General features: G+C 34.9%; 1 long non-coding RNA gene across 1 annotated transcript; it reads left to right on the top strand.

Moving 5' to 3' along the window:
• The first annotated feature begins 8,754 nt into the window (after positions 1-8,754).
• Positions 8,755-9,856, top strand: LOC136264140 (uncharacterized). Its single transcript, XR_010704978.1, has 3 exons — positions 8,755-9,321; positions 9,415-9,574; positions 9,641-9,856. It is a non-coding gene; the product is annotated as an uncharacterized lncRNA (long non-coding RNA).
• Positions 9,857-9,884: the final 28 nt, after the last annotated feature.

Below are 9,884 nucleotides of genomic sequence, written 5' to 3'. Positions count from 1 at the left end.
CAGTGTAGCAAGCTATACGCTACATGTGGAATTATGACACTGCTTGAAGGTTCTTAGATTACTAATTTGTTAAGCTGCTTTACTGTAGTTGTACCCAGTTATACTGATAGTAAAATGTCAGTAACTCTAAGTATATGGAACATGATTGTTTTAAACTCTCAGTAAAACATCAGTGAATGTGAGTTTACTGAAAAACTACTAAAATAACAAACAATTAACTGTTCCATATACTGGGGATATACCACTCTAGTAAACTAAGAAACTTCAAGTAGTGTGAATAAGGAAATATAGTTGGTGAGGGCAGCTATTGTCAGCAGGTGGTGATGGTTTTTTTTTCTTTTTTTTGGTCTTCATGCAATTCCAGAGTGGAACCCCCCTTTTAAAAAGTCTGGATCCGCCTCTGTTCAATATATATATAATAATGATGGTTCATCTATCTCTCTGTGCATGGCTATGATCTCCATGGCTTGACCACTTGGCTCTGGTCCTGACCAAACTTTCAGATAGTTATGTGAAGTACTATGTGGGAACACATATGACCATAAGGACAACTCAAAAATCATGATAGAAGCTTCTAATAAAGCTGCTCAACTGTATTTTTTATAAATGCTTGAAGCAACAAGGACAAGATGTAATGACCTGCTCAAAATTGCAAAATTTATATACATTGACTTCTAACTTCATTGATCTGAATGTTTGCTAATCTGAATGGCAGAAGTGACTGTTTTATTAAGAGTATTTTGTGAACAGCGTATGTTCTATTATAGTAATGAAATAGGCTCTGTTCATAATTGATAGGTCAAACAAAATTAACTGACCTTTATCAACTTGAGAGCAGAGTGTTGAGGATTCACTGTATGGTAGACTGCTGCTATAGGTGTGTGTCTCCTTTGAGTGAAGTCCTTTGGCATACATAGCAAATAAATGACACACTAAATGAATAATTCTGCAACCAAGTTTTACCAAAAAAGTCAAAAACACAGGAAGTATGTATGTCAGTCTATGTACAGAGTGGAATGGTATTTCATTCTCTGGCTCTTTTGCATGCCAATCAAAATTGTCTTGGTGAAAACAAATGTCCCTTTTACTCAAGAAAATTGTAAAGATTGATGTAAATTGGCCTGTTTTTATGCCTAATGGAAAAGCTATACTATTCAGCGACCAAGTTATTATCTTGTAGTCTACTTAACTGCCACTGACTACACAAATCTTTTCTTTGTTGGCTTTGTTGCATTGTACCGTGTAAGCAGTACATAAATATATTACTTCATCTACACCCTTAACCCATCAGTAATTGCTATCCTCCATGTACCCATCTTATAACTACTGATGTACCATGTACGTAGTACAGCTTACATAAATTAGTCACAATTTTGCAAGTTTTAATTTGTGATTTTTATTAATAATTGTAAATTCACCTTTATACCATCAATCCATAGAGCATTTTCAGTAGTAAAACATGCATGGGTATATAATGGGCCACAAATTTCAAAGATGATATGTTACAAAGAGCGTTTGTATTTACTGTAAGTGTATACCGTTCAGGTTTGCTGGGACTAGGCAACTGTTCCTATTTACCTTCATTACCCTATTTGTCACAGACTTTACAAGGACCCCAAGTATCTCCCTTGTCCCCACTCATATTGTGAAGGATGCCTTGTAAAGTTGGAGGAAAGGTCTAGCTTGACTTGTATCATGTATGAGGTAAATAGTACCTCATTGAGTTCTTCAGGTGTAATTCCAGCCAATGGACAGATTGTGAATTTCACTAATATAACCAAAGATGACAATCGTCATACTTGCCAAAAAGGTGGTAGCAAATTTACTGCTCAAGCAAAGTCAAGGGCAAGAATTGTTAATATAGTTAAAGACGAACATCACCTCAGTGTTCAAATTGCAGAGCTGGCCATTTTTCTTTCCATCAGATCCAAATTTATTTGTTAGTTTGTCTTGGCTATCAAATATGCACACACAGCAGTTTGAGTGACCTACTACTGCCCATACACCATCCTTGCCAAAGGAAATGTTCCTTGGGTGGCTACCACAATTCACAATTTTGCTAGGTTTATCAAGTGTAGTCCCAAGGGATTACATTTGATGCCAATAACCACTTGTATGTGGCTGATAATGGTAACCAAAGGGTACAAAAATTTGACATCTATGGTGACTATTTGCTGCAGTTCGGAAAATTTGGATCAGACTGTAGTCAACTATTCAGTCCAGTAGGTATCACAGTATATAACGATAAAATATTTGTTGCTGATTATTGCCATAGCTGCATCTCAGTGTTCCAGTGTAATGGTCAGTTTAGCAACACTATTGGGACAGGTCATTTGAAGCTTCCCCGTGATGTAGCAGTCACCAATAAATGGCTTTATCTTTGTAGCTGAGTATGGCAATCATTGTGTATCAATCTTGGACAAAGATGGCATCTTCATACACTGCTTTGGATTCAGTGGCTCTAGTGCTGGTCAGTTATCTCCTATTGGAATGGCCTGTAGTCCTAATGATAGCATCTATGTCTGTGACTATGACAACTTATCAAGAGTAACAGTACTAGAGATGCAGGAATTATGCCAGAAGGATTTTGGGAATCATGATGGATAACATAATAGAGCATTAAGCACATTAAGACCCACTATATTGAGTTACTCTAATAGAGCAATCACTAGAACTATTAGCACAATACAACTAACTTTAAAGTTTGGTATCAATGGTCCTATTAATTGCAGTTCAGCATTGAAGGATCAGGTGATGTTTAACTATACCATCCAATAGGTATCATGGTATATGATGAAACTATAAAAGTGTCAACAGTTCTATGCATAATGTATGGATTAAAGTAGTTAGTTTTTATGTAAACTTCCTTAACAGTCCTTACTTTGTCCTGCAATAATACATACAACCAATGTATTGTGTAATTTGTGATTCATGTTATGGACTGCTACTATAGCAACTAAACAAACCATGTGCTTTAAGCTACAAAATTACATAATGAAATAATCTTTATTGTGTTTTTTGCACTAATTCTCTATACAAAATCCTCAAGGTAGCCCAGGGTTAAGTGCACAGTAGAGATACTCCCCTTTTCACCTCAAACGATCAGAATTATTTACTACAAGTACACAATTTTCAACTATAGCACATCAATAAAAAGTACTGAAACAAGCTGAAGTAGTCCACGATATCACAGTAAAACAATAAGAAGTGTTATATCCCTACTGTGCTCAAAATTGGAAATGCACAGTAGGAATATAACACTTCTTATTGTTTTACTATGATTTAATATCGTGCACTACTCCAGCTTATTTCAGTACCTTTTATCGATGTGCTATAGTCCCTATACTCTAGTTGAAAATTTAATTTTTTTTGTGTACTTGTACAATACTATCGTACTGTATGATTCCTGCTTAGTAGTCTAAGACACCAGATACATTATACAGTAGAGGTTTACCCTATTCACACAACTTCGGCTGTATTGATTAGGGATATAGAGTCAAGCCCAAAAGTGTCTTCAGACTGACCAAAACACTTCCAATATTTACTATAAAATTTTAATTTTTTATTTAGTGGAATTTCTACTGGCTGACTAAATGCATGATGGTTTCAGACAAGTGTATGACCTGTAAGGCTACAGCCTACAGGCTTGATTTATCAAGATCACTTCAATCTGACAGGTGTCTTGTGGCATACCGCATTATGCACAATGCACACTCATCATATTTGTCCCTTTTGTGTTCCATTTCTTTTCACTGACTGTGCATGCAAAGTGTTGATTGTGGATGTGAGTTATGGGTTCTCTCTGCAGACCATCATTTTTATACCAAAAACCATCATATTTTCAATAGTAGCTAATTGGTTTCGGTAGTTTGGGTGTGTGTGTTCAGACACAGTATCTATGGTATGTCTCATGTCATTCTTTCTTTTGATGTGATCTGCACAGGTTCACCAGTCATAATTATGTCGCAAAAAATATATATAAGGAAAAATTACAATTTGAAGTTCTATTAGATATCATAGAAACAAATTGAAGGAGTGGACGAGATGACTACTTACTGTTCTACGTTGCCCAGGTTCCATCCTATAACTACCTGACTGTTGTCGCATAAACCATTCTTTTTATCAAAACAATATAGAACTATGATTTGCTTTGATCTTCCCATGCCTATTTTATATGTGTGTATATACTTGCCTTGCTAATATATGGGTATGTAGCCTCAAAGAGTTCACATTGAGCTGAGTCATGAAAAAGTAGCTAAAAAGAAGACTGGATTCTCCTAAAGGAAAATAATATTCCAATCAATTAAATGATTAGTGATTACAGCAAAGTGTGAAGAGCAGACATCATGCAGTCTGGTTCCACTGCCGTTTCAGAGAAGGCCATTCAAGAGTGCACTTTGTGGTTTCTCCAAAGGAAATGTAAGGTGAAGAGTTTGGTAATAAAGTGATACGCATTTAATTTAAAAGATTTGGAGCATTGCATGTTGGTGGGTCAAGCAGTGATACAAATGAACTAAATTTCAAGAACTTGTATAACTGAATCTCAGTTCAATGTTTAGTTACATAATATAAATACTGACATGATATTATTTTATCCTTCATTGCTGTGGAATATAGACTAATATAGCAAACTCAAGCCTACTATAGCATCACTCTTGATATTGGCAAAGTACCTGCATTTTAAAAGCAATTTTACTGCTTAGTAATGTTGTAAACATCAAGCTATATATACGCTAACTTAATCTTTATCAGAGAATTGTCATACATTATGTGCTTCCGCCTACTAAAAATAGTTTTTGTCTATGCCCTTGATAAATCCTCTGATATGTGCCAAAGGTGAATTAGTACATTTCATTGACTTCTATCATACAAGGACAGTGTGACTGTTCTACCATGGCTATATATGTCATGCCACTGTTTATGCGAATCACCAATCTTAAACCATTCCTTGGGTTTCCAAAATGGATATATACAAATGTAAATCTTCAGATACATCAAGTACAGTATATAGGACTTTGATCATTCGAATTTTATAATAAAAGTGACTATTGTATTAAAGTATTTTATTGTAAAGTGGATGTTCTATATACAAGTGATTCAACATATAAAATAATCTTAAAAATTAAAACATAGGAATAGAGATCGCTGAAAACAAGAGTCAAACAAGCCAGCATGTTAAACACACAGACATCTCTATTTGGACTCAATGAATATGGTAGAAACTAAGGAAAAAAGTAGTTTCTTTATAAATCAGGGACACATAAGTACTGAGAATGCTTCTATATAAATGATTATTTGAGTCCAAATAGAGATCTCTGTGTGTTTAACATGCTGGCTTGTTTGACTCTTGTTTCTTTACTTTTTTCAGCAATTGCAATCTCTATTCCCATGTTTTAATTTTTAAAATTATTTTTACACTATTTTGTTTACTTTTATAAATCCATTTATAATATTAAAAAATACTAAACATGTAGTCATCATGTATAGTAGCTGTTAAGTAGTCAGCTAGAGTTAGCAAATACCAGTGTAATGTTTCATTACTATTGAATGTACTTTGTACTATACAGCTTTGACATATCCAATTATAGGCAGTGTATAGCATGCTGTGATCAGCAATAGTATGGCTTCTGATCTGTGCACCTATGTGATCACAATAAGTCAAGTACCCAGTGGTAGACAACAACATTGTTGTTCTGGTATGAACTTAATATACTGTGGTTAAATATAGGTAATGATATAAGGTTTCCAAATGAACTTGTTAACATAAATAGATTGGATACTTACAATTAACACATTGGTCACCCTTGCAGAAACTAAGTCAGAAGATCAATGGCAAAGTGAACCTATAAGAAGCAAATTTGCTGTGTTATCATTGTAATATGCATTTAAAAATAGGTCATGGACATGAAGAAAGACATAGGAAGGAAAGTTATGTAGTTTTATCCCCAAAAAGTACTCACATTTTGCTCTAGCCCAGTGGGGAAAAATAATAAGAAGGACAAAATGGCATATTTCAGAAACTTAAAAAGTTCTTTTATTCATTCCTTATTTTCCAGTGGACCTAAACTTCTTCCTAATTAATTTCTAAGGCTTCTTTTGTGGTTGGGGGAGCTTCCTAAGGTGGTGTTTAGGTGTGTGTTCTATTAGGATTTTGGAAAAAACATACGTATGGTCACCTGTTTTGTATAGAGAGAGACTGACAATAACTCAAGACAATAGGTTAGGTAATCCTAAGGCTGCAGCGCAAGTTGCTGTCAGACCTTCAGTGCTGGTCACTGTAAAGCGTTAATAATAATATTGTGGTAATTGTGAGGGCCGGGGTCTGCATGGCACCAACTGGAATCCTGTACTAAATGTTTGGAATCCCATGCATGAAAATTTCATGTGGAATCTAACAAATAGAATCTTTAAAATCATTACTTTTCTACATGTTTTGCATACTCTTACTTTTTTCATTAATGTTTGATAATTTGTAAAAGTATTTGAGATCAGTTTTTAAATCTAAAATAGCAATAATTTTACAACCTGTATATAGCTACAATTTTTAATTCAATCTTTTAAATATAGTACGTACCTGACGATTCAACTCCTTTGAAGATTTTACATATAGCACATGAACTTACAGACTTTCAGCACTTGTGCTCTAAAGCATTAATAAAAATAATAAAAAAATAAACTAATGATTTATGCAGATTGGAGAGTATTTGCAATTGTACAAGATCAAGTGAAACAGAAGCACTATAACTTATAATTTATACAAAAATTAAAACTGTACAATGATTAATAAATTATTAAAATAATTGTAGAATAGCATTTCATGAATTTGTTCCACCAAATTTATCAAAGTGTTTATCATGAATGAATAGTGTATCAAAGTTGCCAGCATGTACACTGTTCAGCTTTAATTTGTTTTATCAGGCATGTAACAATAACAAGAAATATAAAATTCCCAGCTGAATACCTGGGTTGTACTGCTCAGCTGGCCATTTAATGTAACCTGTTGAGATCTGTTCATAAGGAAGGACTCAATATTTTCCAATACCGTATAGCTACGCACATTCTTAATTTGTAAACCACCTATCTCTAGAATAAGGCAGATACACATGGACTTGAATTAATTTAGAGCTTCTGCCAATTAAGTCAATGATAATACATTGTATGTTCTAGACTGAGTTTTGCATATGCATGCATGCAGTACACAATTGAGTTAGAGATGCAGGTCTATATTATAGTCAGTCCTCCTCCCCAGCAGCTATAGCTTTGTCCCATTCATGTATGTAGGACTCTTCCCTGATTAATTGATGACCACATTATATGGTCATTGAAGCATGGAACTAGGTCTGCAGTTATTTCTAAGTTGTGACCAGATTTGTGAAAAAGAGTCTTTTAGCATTTTCATGAAGATTTCCAAGTTTGACTAATTATGTCACATACAACAAGAACATGTCGACGTATATAATGACAGGACAACTTAACAACAGGGCATGTGTAGCCAGCACCCTGTGTTCAAGAGATATCATGAACATCTTCCATATACCTGTAAAGCATGCAGGGCCAGCTTGCAATTGGTTGAAGACCATACCAGTTGTTTACTAGCCAGGATCATTCAATATTATATTCCTTTATGATAATGAAATAGAACCCTTAGACAAGTTTTTAGAAAATTGTTATTATAGGTTCAATTTACAGTGTTCCCTCCATTGTCTGATTGGTAGAAATGACTGTCTTATTAGAGTATTAAGTGTGTGTTTTATTAGAGTAGTTGAACACTGCTCTACTAAAACACACACCTAATGACATGACAACCAGGCTGACATGATCACTGTGAAGCTTTTCTTTCATGAATGCATACAGAAGCCAGTTATGTAGACCTGAAGAAAACTGTTACAATGTTTGAAGGAGTCTGGTTGTATGTATTATGGCATTACGTATAAAATCAGTAAGCATGCATTCTTTTTTTCTAATTCTGAGCACAATGTTCTTTCGCAAATTAATATAGTACTAACATTGTACAGTGTTAAAAGTTACAAGATTAACTATACCGCATGCCAAAATGACACCAAGTCTGCGTAAATTTTGCATTTGCACTCCATATCAACACGACAACCAATTCTAGCCACTTCAAAACTGCCACATTTGAATAGCTTTTGGTTGGATATCATCACTAGAAGAGTGGCTTCAAGATCTTGATCCAGAAACTCAAATGCATCACTATCACTAAAGGCATGAAATGTCAGCAGATTAGGAGAGTTCTTTAGCAGTACAATAATACCTTCACTGGTCAATGATCTCACACGCAACACAACGTGGACTAGTCCACCATGAGATGATATTGAGGCCATGAAGTCATCAGGAAGACAAAGGTAAAGTGACTCAATATACAACTGTTCTAAGTAATAACTGTACGTGAGACTCGGGGTGAGATACAGAGGATGGCGTACACTGTCTTCAGTGAACATCAAGTATTTCAGCTGCTTAGCTATTGCTGCACTCTAGCTAACATTACCAAGTTTGTTCAAATAGTTGAATGATTAGTCAAGAAGTGGTGATCATTTATAAACCGGAGTTCAAATTTGTGAAGAATATTGGATGCTGTCAGGTAGGGGAGCTAGCTACCTGGAGTTTATAAATCTATGATTTTAGCTACTCATTCAATTCCAAATGTGATTGACTGACAAGTGACCGGCAACCATTTGTACCGGTTCATGTCCGCAATTCATTGATTAGTTGGTAGTACCAGAATGCAGCCAGATACTGTAGTTACACCATGGAAAATTTCAGGCTATTATATGCCATGATCAAAAAGTTATGAAGCTTCAAAATTCAAAAAATGGATCAAATTTTGTGTGTGGAAAAGGTACCTTTTCGCAGATCCAGTAACAGTCAGTATGAATGAAAAAATTACTTGTCAGCATTGAATACAGCTTGTGAGAGTAATATTACTGTTTATCAGCTGTTGTTTTGATCTTCAACCCTGCATAATGTTCTCTTTCATAAAATAGAACAAAACTAGCACTTATATGGCTTGCCGATTTTGAAAATTCTTTAGCTACATAACTAAAAATGCTTTTATGGAAAGGCCCTTTTTAGAATAAGATGGATCCTATCAAAAAATTAAAGTTAAGGTTGTACTACATATGTGGAAAAAGTTTGGTGTTTTTGTCACTTTTGTCCACATTAGTTTTAAATTTGGCTTTAAGCCTAACTAAGAGACAGTCACAATTGGTAGTACAATGGTTTTTATACTTTCATAGCATGGAGGGCCTTCTTGTCCTTGAATACACAATGAAGTCATTAAATCTTACCAGCCAATCCATATGGGTAAAGACTTAGCTAGTAATGCCATTTTTGCAACTGCGTGTTCTACATTAATAAAAAAGTTTCTACAGTTGTATATGAGTGTATAAGTTCTAGGTGATGTGTATTATCAAGCCGGGAATTAAGGAATAAAAAGAATTGGAGTTTGTTTCAGCATCTGTGCTATTCTTGTGGTGGCTGTCAGCATGTTTCCTACCCTTGTATATGTGGCAGGTGTGTTGCTATAACACAAAGAGGTGCTGGAAAAATCTGTGGGGTAAGGGATAAGTTAGAAGGTGTGGATATATCATATACATACATCTGTGGTGGATTTGTTCTTCAGGTACATAAAGACAATGTAGTGATCACAGCTACTGATTGTGACCTACTAACAGACGTCTCGCATACTGTGGAGGAAATTGAGGCCTGAATAAAGAAAGGAGTGAAAGTGGTCACTTGACCACAAGAATTAGACTATTGTGTCTTTATACAGAGGTAATGATCAAAATGTTTACTGTCAGACAGCTGGCTACACATTGCAACTAACTCTTTTGTTCCCTTTACAGTATTTGTACACTCTTATATAA

The sequence above is a fragment of the Dysidea avara genome, chromosome 8 (assembly GCF_963678975.1).
Source record: "Dysidea avara chromosome 8, odDysAvar1.4, whole genome shotgun sequence".
NCBI classification, from domain to species: Eukaryota; Metazoa; Porifera; class Demospongiae; order Dictyoceratida; family Dysideidae; genus Dysidea; species Dysidea avara.
This window is presented reverse-complemented; position numbering and strand designations above follow the sequence as displayed.